The sequence below is a fragment of the Ambystoma mexicanum genome, chromosome 6p, assembly GCF_040938575.1.
Source record: "Ambystoma mexicanum isolate Mex_15411 chromosome 6p, UKY_AmexF1_1, whole genome shotgun sequence".
NCBI classification, from domain to species: Eukaryota; Metazoa; Chordata; class Amphibia; order Caudata; family Ambystomatidae; genus Ambystoma; species Ambystoma mexicanum.
Window position 1 is genome coordinate 1,090,465,524 of NC_090935.1, and position 17,065 is coordinate 1,090,482,588.

At 48.9% G+C, this 17,065-nt stretch overlaps 1 protein-coding gene and 1 non-coding gene across 2 annotated transcripts in view; one reads left to right on the plus strand and one right to left on the minus strand.

Annotated features, from left to right (window-relative positions):
• Positions 1-17,065, minus strand: part of HSD17B3 (hydroxysteroid 17-beta dehydrogenase 3) — a 1,348,454-nt gene that overhangs the window by 123,131 nt on the left and 1,208,258 nt on the right. The window lies entirely within an intron of this gene.
• LOC138512618 (5.8S ribosomal RNA) lies at positions 14,238-14,391 on the plus strand. Its single transcript, XR_011281415.1, has one exon. It is a non-coding gene; the product is annotated as a 5.8S ribosomal RNA (ribosomal RNA).

A 17,065-nucleotide genomic window follows, 5' to 3' on the forward strand; every position in this document is an offset into this window, starting at 1 on the left:
CTACTCCCTGAAGACCCCTCACCTAGGTGATCCTCCTGCACTGGTCCACTCCCAGGAACTGGATCCAAAAGTGATGGCCGTGTCCTGTCTCTTTCATTTATCTTTACACAGTCCAGATGAATGAGTACCAATGAGATGATGAATATTAAAATGTGACTATTGAAAATGTTGTGAAGCGCCTGGCTACCCTAAGTCATTCAATGCCTTGCTCCATGTAGCCTTTTGTGTCCAGTGATCATATTGCACAAGGGCTTACAAGACCGAAGGAATGTGTGGCAGTGGGTGACCCAGGTTCCCATTAAAACTTGACATTTTACATCATTCGAACCCCTCCCCACTTACCCCTCCCCACTTCTGCCACATTGGATATTTCATGTGAAGGCCAGTACTCATGGGCGGCTTCAGACTTCTTAGGATACGCAACAACGACTGGAGAATAGATGGCTGGAATGACACCTGCCTGTGACAAGTCACCCTCTTGAGAATGTTTTTTTTGCTATTTACACTGCAATGGATGCATGTGGCATCAAAGCCCCACCCATGCAGCTCCAGTTGGCAATCTAAACCTCCAAGACAACTAATCAAATCACAAAAGTAAACCCCTTTGGTTTTCATACAGCTTACATTATTTCCATAATGTCTTCTTGTTAGATAGTGAAAACTTGACCGTTTTGTAGCACTTCAACTTTTTTGTCAGATCACACATGTTAGAAAGCACAGTCCAGGCAGATCTATATTGCTTCTCTATAAGTTTACTTCAGTTTCTTAAGTTACAGTTACATGACACTGAGACATCAGGTATAGGGCAATAGATCACCGGCACCCATCACCCAGGGAGGGAGGGAGCAACTGATATTGTTACAGAACACTCACACAGCATTCTCACACTCATACATCAACATTCCACTTGACACTGGCATGACATCACTAAGCACATGACCAGCTGCAGCAGACATAGACAAGCAATCATAACACATCTCTCTCCTTACCGAAACACGTACACAAACAACAAGCACATTACCTACAGGCAAGTCACACCACCATACAAACTTCACAAGATACTCTTACAGCTATGCGATTCCAAACTTCACCTACAAATCCAGGTCACCCTCTATAATAACGCAAATCACCTTCTGTCTGTCCCTGCCACGAACAGACTCTAGACTCACACTCTAGACACATACCAGCCCATACACAAGGCTAAGACTACCCTACAAACCAAACCATGACTAAAATAACATATATCCTTCCGCTCGCCCCCACCACAGGCGAGCCTCCAGGCTGCCACCCTGAAGCACAGCTTGCCACCCTGACGCAATACTAGTCATCCAGGATGACAACATAATCACCATACCTGTTAAGACACCCCATAAACCGCTAAAAACACTGCTACCAGATATCGCCAACTGTGCCTGCATCACAAACATACAAACAGATACATATATGGACTATGCCAACAGAGCCCACCCAGCCACACCAAGATATACAGATCCTGCAACAGCTTGAAGATGCTGGCTAGCCATCTCCAAGACCACCAACAAAACATGGAGTTGACCTAACTACTTATCTCAATGGCACCACTAACAAGTCCAATGGTCGAACTCTGACCTCAAAACACAGTGGCTAGAGTTGACATATAACACATAAAGAAAAACTGATCACCAGACAATTCATAATCATGGACAGCATTGTTCTCCTTCGCTTTATGTTCACTGGAGGGCGTCCCCAACCAGCACCACAACTCCATCTAAACAGAACCACCTGTCCCTTTAAATATGAGATTGCCAACTACCTCAACCTACAATGCACTACTTCCCCTCTTTACTGGATACACCATCATCCCTGCTCTACGTAGTGCACAACTCAAACCCAGCTCATTATTACCGTTATCAGAGGCGCTACCTCCCAGCACATATTAACTAAAGCAGGGTGCTACTTCCCTAAGCTTAGTGGTGCATACCACACCAAACCAAAGTACTGCTTTCTGAGGCGCTACCTACCTCCCAGCACTTATTAACCAATACGGAAGCGCAACCTCCCTAGCCTTAGTGGTGCATACCACACCTTACCACAACACTGCTATCAGCGGCGCTACCTCCCTAACCTTAGTGGTGCATACCACACCTTACCAAAACACTGCTATCGGAAACGGTACATTTCAGCACTCATTCACTAAAATGGAGGTGCTACCTCCCTAACCTTAGTGGTGCACATAGCCTACTAAAACACACTAACTTAAGTTGTTCTCAACTTCACACTGAACCGGAGTACCTACTCCCTTCACAGGCACACACCTAACTTAACATGGAATGACTTACACAGGTGACGGCATAACGCTTTAATGCATCTCTCACACCGGTCACATTAGGCCTTGCATTCATTCCCATACTTCTTAAACTCTATGGATAATACATGAGGCATTTCGTCAACTTTTAGAGTTTGAAACAATGGCATCATCTCCAGCACATCCCATCCTCGTCGCCAATGTTAGAAAGCACAGTCCAGGCAGATCTATGTTGCTTCTCTATAAGTTTACTTCAGTTTCTTAAGTTACAGTTACATGACACTGAGACATCAGGTATAGGACAATAGATCACCGGCACCCATCACCCAGGGAGGGAGGGACCAACTGATACTGTTACAGAACACTCACACAGCATTCTCACACTCATACATCAACATTCCACTTGACACTGGCATGACATCACGAAGCACATGACCAGCTTCAGCAGACATAGACAAGCAATCATAACAACACACAATAAGATGGATACCGTTTTCAAGAAATGGCTACAAGCATGTATCCTTATAACACAGGTTTCTCTTAAACTCAAAGGAGACTTTTTTTCTTCTGACATCACTTTGCGTTCTGCCCCAATGGAAGTGGACAATTTTTTGACACATGTTATTGAGTTCAGACAACATTATGTAAAGGCAGTATTGCCTGAAAATGATGACCATTAAAAAGATGTGGCAAGTTATCTAGATTAGCAACTCCTAATTTCAAATGGTGTACTTGCAAGTAGTGAGAAACATATTTTTGTTCCAAGCCACATCACTACTTTTTAAATGTGTATTGTGAGATCAATGCAAAACACCTCTGCCCAAAGTACTGCAGACAGGTCACTTCTTAAACGAAAACATGGGCCCATTATATACTCAATATAGAACTAAAAAATGGCAGCACAAAAAATCAAGATATTCGGCAATAATTCCCCTTCCTTTTAAAATGGCTCCACAACGAGCATTATAAGCGCATGTAAAAATGTCCCCTATTTAGCAGAGGATTAGCATGCTGACCTTGCAAAGCGTTTGTTTTCAAATACTTAGATAAGAATGGGTGGCTGTCAATTGTAGCCATGCATGTTTCCCAGGCCGTGTTTAGTGGTGGGATTTGGAGTGTTTGCACCGTTTATGAGCTGCTAATGGAAGGGAAATCCAGTGTTATTGCTCGGGAATCCAGACATAAACAGGACCGTACTATTGATTTGTTTTCACCCATTCCCTGTCAGGACGTGAAACAGTGCTGTTCTGCTGTGAGAGTCCGGAGTCAGCAGGCGAGAAGTGGTGATGTATCAGAACGACGATTTGTCATCCCTGTTATATTTAGGGGGCCTTTTTGTAGTCAAACCCCTCCCTGCCAGGTTTCCCAGTTCTATGAGTGACACTTCAAGCCAGTCCTGCTTTTTGCTTCCAATTGCATGCAGAGGCATAGCCAGGATTGTTTTATAAGTAGGGCCTGAAGCAAATGTTGTTGGGCCCACCGCAGTGACATCAACATCTGTAAATGCCCACACAGAGTTGTTGAGTGGATTTTTACAGATTTTGTGTGGGCCTTGCCTGCTCAGGCCCTAACCTGTCTACTCCTCTGATTGCATGCTAGAACTTGTCGTTTTGTTTATCCCATTGCAAGGATGGGCCTATAAGTCCCAGCATGTAGTGTGGGGAAAAAAAACACAGGACTGTCTCATAGATTCCATATGGAACTGAAATACTTGGCAGCTATGTTAAGGCCCTGCCCAGCTGAGGCCTCAGCGCACCCCGACGGGGTCGCGTCCATCCTCAGAGGGAAAACCTCTATCGGGCCATGGTCAGAGCTCCAGGATGGCCGGGGGTGCTGCCCCTACCCCTGGTTGCCTGCCTATCATGCTCGCTGGGCGCCCCACTGTCCAGCGGAGGTCCCAGCATGTCCTGGCAAGGGCACAGTCCCTCCCAGGAGTGAAAAGCAATAATGTGTGCCAGTCAGAGCTCCAGGCTACGGGTGCTTCCCCCTCTCTTGGGTGCTCGCCTTGCATGTGGGTCGACCTCCCCCTGCCCAGTGGCAGTCCAGGGGTGCCCTGGCAGGGTCCCTGTCCCTCCCTGGAGGGAAAAGCTTTAACGCGCCCCAACCAGAGCTCCAAGATAGACGGGGTGCTGAGCCCCTACCAAGGGAGCCTGCCTTGCATGTAGGTTCACTGTTCGCCTGCCCAGCAGCGGTTCCAGGTGACCCTGGCATGGTCCCCATCCCTCCCTGGAGGGAAAGCTCTATCACTCCCCGACCAGATCTCTAGGACAGCTAGGGGTGCTGCCCCCTCCATTAGGCGCCTGCCTCACACTGTGGTCGACTGTCCGCCAGTAAAGCAGTGGACCCCGGGGCACCCCAGCAGGGTCCCGGTCAATCCCTGCAGGGAAAAGCTCTATCGCTCCCCGGCCAGAGCTCCAGGATGGCCAGGGGTACTGCAGCCTTCCTTGGGCGCCTGCCTCACATGTGGCTTGACTGTCCGTCTGCCCAACGGCAGACCCGGGGACCTTGGCGGGGTCCCGGTCCCTCCATGGAGGGAAATGCTCTATCGCTCAATGGCCAAAGCTCCATGATGACTGGGGTTGCTGCCCAGTCCCTTGGGCGCCTGCCTCACAAGTGGGTTGACCCTCTGCCTGACCAGAGGTGGACCCGGAATGCCCCTGCGGGGGTCCTGGTCCCTCCTGAAGGAAAACGTTTTCTCGCTCCCGGCCAGAGCTCCAGGATGGCCAGGGGTGCTGTCCTCTCCCATGTGCACCTGCCTCGCACATAGGTCAATCGTCCCCCTGCCCAGCAGCAACCCCGGTGCGCCCCGGCAGAGTCTCCATGCCTCCCTGGAGGGAAAAGCTCTATCACTGCCCGCCTAGAGCTCCAGGGCGGGTAGGGGTGCTGCTCCCTCCCTTTTGGCACCTACCTTTCATTTAGGTTGACTGTCACCCTGCCCAGCGGCGATCCTGGAGTGCCTCAGCGGGGTCCCCATCCCTCCCTGGAGGGAAAAGCTCTAATGCACTCTGGCCAGAGCTCCAGGATGGTGGGGTGCGGCCCCCCTCCCTTGGGCACCTGGTTCGGATGTAAGTCAATCGTTCCCCTGCCCAGCTGAAGTCCAATGGGGCCTGACGTTCCTTTGCCAGGGCACCAGGGGTCCATTCCACCTCGGATCATTGGAATGCATTGCACTACCAGATGGCAGCTCTCCGGTTGAGTCTATGAGGAGATTGGACAGACCTCCCCCTCTGTCAACCTCGGTACACAGATTACAAGAAAGCTTAGTCAGCTGCCTCTGTATTACTGTGGGCAATGTGTATGGGTCCTGCCTGTGCTCCACTTAGTTCTTGCTGCCCAACCTGGGCTCCCTGGTGAAACCATTTTACCCCCACACAGGCCAAGGGCAGCACCCCACACGATGTCTCAGCACAGAAAAAAAGCGGTTGGTGGTTTTCCCCGAAGCCAACATTTTTCTGGGCAGCTGGGTGCCTGCCCAACAAAAGAACCTCAGTTTATGTGCACGTGGACAACAGTGTAGCCTGCCCGTGTGCCTCCCCGCACTCCATGGTATCGATTTGGCGCACTTGGTCCATCTAGGGTTGCACTTCTTGGCTGGCCTCGGCTGTTTCAAGCAATTAGCTTCCACTTGCCTTGGGACCGTGCCAAGGGTAGGCCGCACTCAGGAAGGGCCCCCTTACATGGGTGGCTCTCCCCTACAAGCAGAGCGAAGACCAAGCAGCTTAGCTGCTCCCTAGTGGTCAGATTAGAGTGGACAGATCCGGGTGGTGCTAGCCCCAGTGAAGGCCCTTTAAGCCATGCTGTTTCCCCTTCTCCACTGAGCACATTTCTCCTGCAGTTCGGCACAAACGTTTTGTGGGGTGCCTATCCCCCGGTGATGGCGTGTGGAAAAACCCCTCCCACTTTAAATTGTGCCTGGGCCGAGCCTCTCCCTTTCTGGCACCCCAGAGCAGACTAGGACGCTGGTACCCATGTGGTTGACCTGTCCACCCGCACCCCACGTTTTGGGGGGGCACCCTCTGATGCTTGGGTGCCGCAGAAGATTGATCCATGATTCGCTGAGCAGCTTGTGGGAAACCAAAGTCTTTCAGTTCTGAGGAGAGCATGGTTGCAAAGCTGAAACTTAAAGTTATTGACGGAAAGGCACCACCAGGTGTGGAGCCTGCAGCTTAATTTGACTCATCACAGGAAACCTCACACGGCCTGGACACGGAAAGGATTGACAGATTGATAGTTCTTTCTCAAATATGTGCATGGCCGTTCTTAGTTGGTGGAGCGATTTGACTGGTTAATTCCAATAACAAATTAAACTCCTCCATGCTAACCAGTTACGTGACGCCCAGCGGTTGCCGTTCAACTTCTTAGAGGAACAAGTGGTGTTCAGCCACAGGAGATCAAGCAAGAAAAGGTCTGTGATATCCTTAAATGTACTGAGCTGCACAAGCGCTACACTGAATGGATCAGCGTGAGTCTACCCTTCACTGATAGGTGGGGTTAACCCGCTGAACCCCGTTCGTGATAGGGATTGGCCATTGCAATTATTCACCATGAACAAAGAATTCCCAGTAAGTACGGGTCATAAGCTCACAGTGATTAGATCCTTGCCCTCAGTACACACTGCATGTCGCTACTTCGGATTGGATGGTTTCGTGAAGTCCGCGAATCGGCAATGGCCGTGGTGGAGCACTGAGAAGACGATCAAACATGATTAGAGGAAGTAAAAGTCATGACAAGGTTTCTGTAGGTGAACCTGTAGAAAGAGCATTAATGGCAGTGCAGCCAGAGGAAGCACTGAGGCCCGACCTCAGTTGCGTCTCAGATGTGTACACCCACAGCCCCGGGCAACACTTGCGCTATATTGGGCCAGTGGAGTACGGGCGGGATGGCCAGCACTGCCTCCACCCAGCCTCTCATTGTCATGAGCCTGGGTCATGCCCCTAGATTAGCCTCTAAGAATTCGTGGACCATGGCTTATCATGCTTGGTCTGTAACACGGAAAGAACCATGTTTGGGCTATGGGGGAAAGACACTTCCTCATCACCTAAGATGGCGGCTTATGGGGTTCTATGGAAAGTGACCGTCACGGTCTAGTGCTTCACACTCACTGCATATATAAGTCCCTTCTCTCACTTGCTCCGCGCTTCGCGTCGTCTGCTTCGCAGTGTACGCTTACCGCGGCTCCGTTTTCGTCACAGTTTACCTCAGCCATTTCATATCATCTCCTGTTATAGTTCCATGGTTTTCCCTCTGTAGTTTAGAGTACATTCTGTCACTTCCACAGTATTTCCCTGGCGTTAGATTTTAGTAAGTGCCTTCACAGTTACCTCATACATTACCGCGCTCATTCCTGTCAGCGGAACTTTCGCAAATCTCCTTCAGCAGTTCGAAGCTGTGTTGTTTTCGTCAAGCGACAGTTACCGCAAGTATTGGCTGTTGTAGCGCATTTGTTTTTAGTGTCAGTCAGCAGAGTGTTCATGTTGTAACTACAGTAATAAGCTGTTCTCCTGTCAGTCCGCCCTTCCACACATGCTAGGTAGGGCTCCAAGTTGGTGACAAGATTATTAGTTGTCAATTCTGGGGAAAAGTTACAGTTGCTTCCTGTCAGCTAGATTACTATTTTGTTGGTTGTGGAAAGTGTTCTTCACAAGCTAGTATGCACCACATGTTAAAGTGACAAAGAAATATTACTTGTCTCTGCAGTTAACCAATTTTCTGTCCAATAGCTCACACGCAGATTGAGTTGCTTCTCATAGTTGGATTAGATGTGACTAGGTGTTCATTCACGTCAATATCGAGGAACAGCTTCTCTATTGTGCCCAATTCCTTATCCATTCCTCGCATCCCCATTATTTACTAGTCACACTCTCCCGCCATCCTTCCTTCCCTCAGAAAATCGCATTCCATTTTCCCTTCTTCAGAACTAGCGCCCCTGCGCAGAAGCAGGATGGAGAGCTCCCAAAACACAAACTACAGGTAACGCCTCCTGATGGGTATGAGAGATAATTATTGAACGGGCGCATTAGACTAGTAGACTAAGGATTACTGAATGTTCTTGTTTGTAGATAACCTGACTGCATAGATTAACTACGCACCCTGAGAAAAGCGCCCAAACAGAATTCCAGAGAAGTGCTCCCGCAGAGTTTCTGAGGTAAGCGTTACAGAACGCGAAGCCGTGCTGAAATTATACTCTGCCTGAGCATTCATGGAAAATACAGAAATGGATCAGTTAACTCAACTTCTGGGGGAATTACGAGCTGAAGTCCACGCAGCTCGGTCAGAAACCAATGCCCTGAGAAGAGAGCTGGTGGTGAATAAGAATCGAACAGAAGAATTGGCTCGTCAGCTATTACAGACTCAAGCAGGGCAGGTACCGCTACCATTAAATAATTCCCAGGCTTCTGCATCTACGGTGCCCCAGGCTCCAGTCCAAGTGGTCATTCCTGGAAATGTTCCGTTGGCTCCTCCTGAGCGCTTCACCGGAGATCCAAAGAAATTTGCTGTGTTCTTAAATCAATGCAGACTACATTTTTTGTGCAGACCGGCCGAGGTCCCCACAGACCAATCAAAGGTGGCCTTCGTTTTATCTTATTTGGGCGGCTATGCAGCCGACTGGTCCATACCCCTGGTGAATAGGGATGATCCGGTGTTGCAAAACTTCCAGGAATTTCAGAAAGAGTTGGAAAGACTTTTTGCTCGACACACTCAAGGGCATGCATTGGATGGTGAGTTGTCATTGAAGCAAGGCAATCAAGAATTGCTGGCCTATGTGGCCACATTTAATAGATTAGTGGCAGAAACCAATTGGCCTACAGAAAAAAGAACGACCTTATTTTACCGAGGTCTGCGCAGTGAATTAAAGGACGTTTTGGCACAAGTGGTGAACCCTCCGGAGGATGTCAATGACTTCATTGATCTGACTATTCAGTTAGACCACAGGCTACAAGATCGTAGAACTGATCGCGCTCGCCTAGACAGTCGAGCGTATGTGATTCGCCCTAGAGAATCAATTGCAAGATCTGGCCCAGAAACTCACTCCGAACCCATGCAGTTGGGGGGAATTCGAGGCCCAATTTCCCAGACGGAGAGAGAGAGAAGACGTCAACAGAAGCTATGTCTATATTGTGGTAAGGCGGGTCACTTTTTAAAGGACTGCCCAGTGAAACCGGCACGAAAACCTTTGGGAGGTGTGGGGGAAGATCAGAAGGACCAGAATTCGGAAAACTCCAGTGCCCGGCAAGTTTAGAGGTCAGCTTGTCGAGCGTGAATAAGGTTGCAATGACCTCCCACTTTGTGTTTCCAATCATCCTATTCAGTCCTGAGTTTCCTACAATCAGACATGAGTTGACTGCATACATTGACTGTGGAGCTGTGGGCAATTATATGGATCTTCACCTGGCTAGCAAATTGGGATTTCCCTTAACGGATAAGTTAAAGGCAGAAAATGTATCCGGGGTCGACGGCACTCCCTTAGTGTCAGGGCCGGTTACACAATGCATTAACAATCTATTTATGCTCTGCCAGGAGGAACACAGAGAGAGGATCTCTTTTGACCTGATTCAAGCTCCCCAGTTCCAGATTATCTTGGGAATGCCGTGGTTAGAAAAGCATAACCCATTGATCAATTGGCGAACACGAACCTTGACCTTTGCTCTTGACTGCCAAAGCTCTTGCCATTCCATGGAAGGTTCAGTGAAGATGATGCCACAGGAGGGATCCGCAGATGTTACCTTAGGTCTTATAGGCTCCTTGCCCCATGAATACCGGAAATTTCAAGATGTATTCCAAGAAGAAAAACAAGCTGAAGTATTGCCCCCTCACAGACCTTACGACTGTCAAATTGATTTAATTCCTGGATCTCAGCTTCCGTGCAGTCGAATTTATGCTTTGACAGAAAAGGAAAATGTCCATTTAAAAACCTATTTGGATCAATATCTGGCTAATGGATTCATCAGACCATCTAAGTCCCCGGCAGCATCGCCCCTATTTTTTGTCCCCAAAAAAGAAGGAGAATTGAGAACGTGTATAGACTACCGAGCTCTAAATCAAATCACTGTAAAGAATCGCTACCCTCTTCCACTCATTTCTACATTGTTGGACCAAGTAAAAAAGGCGCAGATCTTCACTAAGCTAGACCTCCGAGGGGCATATCATCTAATTCGCATAAAGGAGGGAGATGAGTGGAAAACTGCATTTCGAACCAGATACGGGCTTTTTGAATACATGGTGATGCCTTTTGGGCTGTGCAACGCTCCAGCAGCTTTTCAATCCTTTATGAATGAAATTTTCAGAGATATGTTGGATATTTTTGTGGTGGTCTATGTGGACAACATTCTAATTTTTTCTGATGAACCTCTTGAACATGTCAAGCATGTAACTGCTGTTCTCCAACGACTCAAGGAAAACGCTCTATATGTAAAACTGGAAAAATGTCACTTCCACGTTCCAGAAGTTGAGTTCTTGGGGTTCATATTGTCGGCGCTAGGAGTCAAGATGGACAACCGAAAAGTTGATGCAATTCTCACCTGGCCTGCACCCACGTCAGTTAAGGGAATTCAAAGTTTTCTAGGGTTTGCAAATTTTTATCGACGGTTTGTGTCCGATTTCTCACAATTGGTTCATCCCATCACATCTTTGCTCAAGAAGAACACAAAATTTAATTGGACTACAGAGGCAGATGAGGCTTTTAAGAAATTAAAAGAAAGATTTACCGCAGCCCCTGTCCTCCAGCATCCCCGGCCGGACCTTCCGTTTGTGGTGGAAACAGATGCTTCAAATGTGGCCATGGGAGCAGTGTTATCACAGCGAAATCCGGACTCCCACGAATTGCATCCTGTGGCCTTTTGGTCAAAAAAATTCTCCTCTACAGAGCTCAATTATACAATTACGGATAAGGAATTGTTGGCCATCAAGTGTGCCCTTAAGGAATGGAGACATCACCTCCTTGGGGCAAGACACACCGTTACCATTTTTACGGACCACCGCAACCTGCAGTACCTCCGTTCGGCTAAGGCACAATCCTCCCGTCAACTACGTTGGGCCCTCTTCTTTGCCGAATACGACTTCGTCATCACATTTAGGCCGGGGGTACGAAATGGAAAGGCGGATGCCCTATCTCGTATTGGAAAAGGTGAAGAAGCTTATGTGCCTCCCACTCCTGTGGAAATTATTCCTGGGGAAAAAGTGCTTGGAGTTGTGGGTGCTACAGATTCGTCTTGGGAGAAACTGAGAGAGGAAATCAAAATCAGCATGAACACTGACGAACTGCAGAAATGGGAGGCAAAGGGTGAAAATTTTAGTGTTCTGGATGGTTTGCCATTCTATCGGAATCGCCTGTATTTGCCCACGCACAGGTTGCGAGTTCAAGTAATTTCCAACTATCATGGAGCCTTGCTGGAGGGTCATCCTGGAATTGCCAAAACCCTGGAGAAAGTGAAAAGATCGTATTGGTGGCCCACATGGCGAAAAGATGTAGTTCAATTCTTGAACACTTGCGGAATTTGTGCTCAAAACAAGAATAAAAAGAGTAAACCTGCTGGTCTTCTTCAACCGCTGAGTGTGCCACCTGCTCCCTGGCATACTCTCTCTATGGACTTTATCACAGATCTACCCATGTGCGAGGTATTTGATACCATTTTGGTGGTGGTAGACCTTTTTTCAAAAATGGCGCATTTTGTAGCCTTGAAAGGGTTACCTACAGCATCGGCTCTGGCTAAAACCTTCTTGGAAAATGTAGTAAAACTCCATGGTTTTCCATCAATAATTGTGTCTGATCGAGGAAGCCAGTTTGTTTCTAAATTCTGGAAAAAATGCTGCGAACTGGCCAAGGTGGAGATTCGCTTGTCCACCAGTCATCATCCCCAAACGGACGGTCAAACCGAGAGAACTAATCAAACCTTGGAACAATACCTCCGATGTATGCTGCATCAGTCTGAAGACACCTGGTATAATGTCTTGTGGGTAGCTGAATACGCTTACAACAACTCTGTGCACGCCTCAACAGGGTTAAGTCCATTTTTTACCTTATATGGCCGGCACCCTCGGACGTCTGTCTATGATCCTCCTGAACCCTTAGAAATGCCAGCTGTGAAAACCCTGCATGAAAAAATTGCCACCGCATTGGTCAAGGCACGAGAGCATTTGTTAGCTGCCAAAGAGGCCCAGAAGAAATTTGCTGATCTCAAAAGAAAAAACCCTCCCGATTACAAGGTTGGAGATTTAGTGTGGCTGTCTACCAAAAACTTAACATTGAAGGGGTCACGAAAATTCCTTCCAAGATTTCTGGGACCATTTCCAATCGAAAAAATGATTAATCCTGTGGCCTTGAAGTTGACTCTTTCAAAAAATTTGAAAATCCATCCAGTGTTTCATGTTTCCCTGTTGAAGCCAGTCAGCCCAAATACCAGAATTCCTGAAGTTCCACCCCCAGTGGAAGTTGAGACTGACCAGCCAGAGTATGAAGTCAAGGCTATTCTGGATTCCAAGGTGGTGCGCAAGAAATTGTTTTATTTGGTGGACTGGAAGGGGTATGGTCCTCAGGATAGAACATGGGAACCCCAAGAGAATATACATGCGCCTAGATTGTTGAGAGCCTTTCATAGAAATAACCCGTGCAAGCCCACCAAGGGGAATGCTGACTTAGGAGGGGTTTTGGGGGGGAATACTGTCATGAGCCTGGGTCATGCCCCTAGATTAGCCTCTAAGAATTCGTGGACCATGGCTTATCATGCTTGGTCTGTAACACGGAAAGAACCATGTTTGGGCTATGGGGGAAAGACACTTCCTCATCACCTAAGATGGCGGCTTATGGGGTTCTATGGAAAGTGACCGTCACGGTCTAGTGCTTCACACTCACTGCATATATAAGTCCCTTCTCTCACTTGCTCCGCGCTTCGCGTCGTCTGCTTCGCAGTGTACGCTTACCGCGGCTCCGTTTTCGTCACAGTTTACCTCAGCCATTTCATATCATCTCCTGTTATAGTTCCATGGTTTTCCCTCTGTAGTTTAGAGTACATTCTGTCACTTCCACAGTATTTCCCTGGCGTTAGATTTTAGTAAGTGCCTTCACAGTTACCTCATACATTACCGCGCTCATTCCTGTCAGCGGAACTTTCGCAAATCTCCTTCAGCAGTTCGAAGCTGTGTTGTTTTCGTCAAGCGACAGTTACCGCAAGTATTGGCTGTTGTAGCGCATTTGTTTTTAGCGTCAGTCAGCAGAGTGTTCATGTTGTAACTACAGTAATAAGCTGTTCTCCTGTCAGTCCGCCCTTCCACACATGCTAGGTAGGGCTCCAAGTTGGTGACAAGATTATTAGTTGTCAATTCTGGGGAAAAGTTACAGTTGCTTCCTGTCAGCTAGATTACTATTTTGTTGGTTGTGGAAAGTGTTCTTCACAAGCTAGTATGCACCACATGTTAAAGTGACAAAGAAATATTACTTGTCTCTGCAGTTAACCAATTTTCTGTCCAATAGCTCACACGCAGATTGAGTTGCTTCTCATAGTTGGATTAGATGTGACTAGGTGTTCATTCACGGCAATATCGAGGAACAGCTTCTCTATTGTGCCCAATTCCTTATCCATTCCTCGCATCCCCATTATTTACTAGTCACACTCTCCCGCCATCCTTCCTTCCCTCAGAAAATCGCATTCCATTTTCCCTTCTTCAGAACTAGCGCCCCTGCGCAGAAGCAGGATGGAGAGCTCCCAAAACACAAACTACAGGTAACGCCTCCTGATGGGTATGAGAGATAATTATTGAACGGGCGCATTAGACTAGTAGACTAAGGATTACTGAATGTTCTTGTTTGTAGATAACCTGACTGCATAGATTAACTACGCACCCTGAGAAAAGCGCCCAAACAGAATTCCAGAGAAGTGCTCCCGCAGAGTTTCTGAGGTAAGCGTTACACTCCTGCACCGGCATGTGCGTGGCGACAACCAGAAAAAAGGTTGCCTCTGACTTGTAGTGGTGGATCATTTGGCTCGTGCGTGGATGAAAAATGCTGCTAGCTGTGAGAATTAGTGTGAATTGCAGGACACATTGATCATTGACACTCTGAATGCAACTTGCAGCTCCAGGTGCCTCCTGGTGCTACGCCTGTCTGAGGGTTGCTTGAACATCAGTCACCCCGGGGACCTTCCCTTCGCCCCCATACGGTCAGACCCTGATCAGCACCATCACAGCCTCCCTGGACCTGTTGCAGAGGCTTGTTGTGGCTCATCCTGGCCTCCCTGTTTCCCCCCTCATGGGGTAGGGAGGGCCAGGCACCTGTCATGCCATATGTGGCTTTCTGTGATGTCCCACGACTGCCTGTGTGGGACGGACCTGGAGCAGAGGCCTCGCAACTGCATCTGGCCGGCAACCTCTTACCCAGGCAGGCTTTGACACAGATCGGGACAGCATTTGGCCGTGCCGCAGGCACAATGCTGGAGTAAACCCCTGACAGCCCGAGGCTGGCTACATAAGCTTTGGCTCCCAACTAAAACCTCAGATGAGATGTGAAGACCCCCTGATTTGAAGCATATTACTAAACGGAGGAAAAGAGACTAACCAGGATAACCTCAGTAACAGCGAGTGACGTGGAAAGTGCCCAGTGCCCAATCCCCATCTGGCGCAGACACAGAAAATATGATGTACAGAGGGCTGACTCTCTGGGATTACTCAGGCTGAAGTCCTTCTGATCAAGGCTCACCCTGTGGACAGTGTTGGGCCGGTAGCGACTGCGGCATGCTGTGATCGACTGTTCTCGGAGTCGATTGCTTGAGAATGCAGCCCAAAGTGGGTGGTAAACTCTGTCTAAGGCTAAATAGGGGCATGCGATCGATAGCCAGCAAGCACTGTAAGGGAAAGTTTTAAAAAACTTTCAAGAGACATTTCAAACGGGCATGAAATCAAAGAAGTAAACAGGTAGGGTCTGTGCAGTCCGCCTGGAGGATTCAGCACAGTGGACAGGTATGTCACCCAGAACGGCAGATCCCTTCATGGGACAGCCGGCTGAGTACCCTTGGCCCTCCAACAGGGCACATTTCCTCTGTGTTGGTGCACCATGATCGTCTCCGGGTCGGCTGGGAAGGCCCCGGTGGCAGGTGTCCCTCTGCTCCAGCAGAGAGTGTTAGAGCATCTGGCAGCAATTTCGCAGTGTCTGCGGGGCCATTGCTGATTGTCTGCCGCTGCGCCTCCTCTGGCAACCATCCTGGCCCTTCTCAGGGGTTGCCGTGGCAGCAACGGGCAATGTGGCAGGGCATGGGACAGGACCCCTGCTCTAAGTGCGACTGTCGCCTCGGGACTTGAGTGTCGACATAAGGGTGCCACCTCTCTTGTCCGTAGTATACCCCATGTTTGTATGGAACCTGGTGCTAAATCATTTCTAGACTACCTGATCCTGGGTCTGGGTTTCGTAAGTAGCAGCACAAGCTACCTCATTGTGATCTTTTGAAAGTCATCCTCTGAGCCAAGCTTTTGTCAAAGGTGCCTCTGCGGTGGTAGTGCTGCAAGGCTCTCCATCCTTCCTCCTCTGCTGCGGGCACACAGAAAGCTCCCACCCACCCTTGGTGCCTCCGCCCCGGGGAACACTCTTCTCCCTTTCTAGTCAGTCTAGCAGACCAGATGGCCATCTCGAAGGCATGTGGGCTTAACAGTCAATGGGAAGTGTCTTGCTGCAGGGCTGCTGTGTGGCGAGGTGGCGGACCCCCATGCCCCATCCCCCGTGGACTCTGACCGGTGTCCCCAGAAGGAGTTAGCAAACCACCCAGTGCAGGTGGTGCCCAACGGGCCTGAGCTCGGGGCTAGGCCGGTATCTGAGGCTTAGGTGGGACCTGGGGTCCAGCAGGAGTTGCAGTGGACAGCTACCAGGGCTCTGCAAGACAGTCAGGTCCCCTGGGTAGGCATCTCAGAGCACTTGGCCTTAACCGACCGGCCCCAAAGGGCCAGACCAAAAGGAGAAAACCACCAAACACAACATCTAGACACCCAAGCATATGGGAAGGCACTCAGGGCAAGTCCCGGGTCCTGGCCAGGGCTCCCAGAGGCCGGCTGGGGCATTCCGGGTTTGCAAGCTGCAAGACCTGAGCATGAGCACTCACCCCCCGTGAGCTGTTGCCCCTGCAGCCGGGTACCCTAGACTGCTACCAGGGATTAAGCTCTTCACATTTCGAGGCCAGAGCCCCGGGTGCCCCCATCTGCCGCAACCCCCCCGGCTATGAACGGCAAACAACCAACGTGTGTGCGAGGGCCAAGTTTCCCAGTTTTATGCGTGACACCTCATGCCAGTCCTGCTTTTTGCTTCCATTTGCATGCTGGAACTTGTAGCTTCGTTTTTCCTATTGCAAGGGTGGGCCTACAAGTCACACTGGACTGGCTCAAAGATTCTGCATGGAACTTGAAAACTTGGCAACTATGCAAACCTGGGTTGAAGCAGACAAGCCCATGCACTCCCATCAAAATTACAACCATTAATTTGAGCTTTCATTCAGAGCAAACCTTATTGCAGGTTCCAGAGGGAGTTGTACAGTTAACACAAAGGGAGAGTGCTACCCCAGCTCATATCACAACTAAGGACTCTTTTTGGGTACTACGATTTTAAAATAGTGTGTGGTAAAATCACAGAAAGAGTAGTGAGCACATTGGACACCCTCGCGGTAGAAGCAACGGAGATTAACCACTGCAATAAGGGCATTGAAGAATGCCTCAAAAAGATGTAGGGAAACAATAGTAGTGGGTTGCGAGGAGTAAGGGTCAAGACCAACCATGCTTCTTGGGACCAGGGTATGCAGAGAAGTCGACATA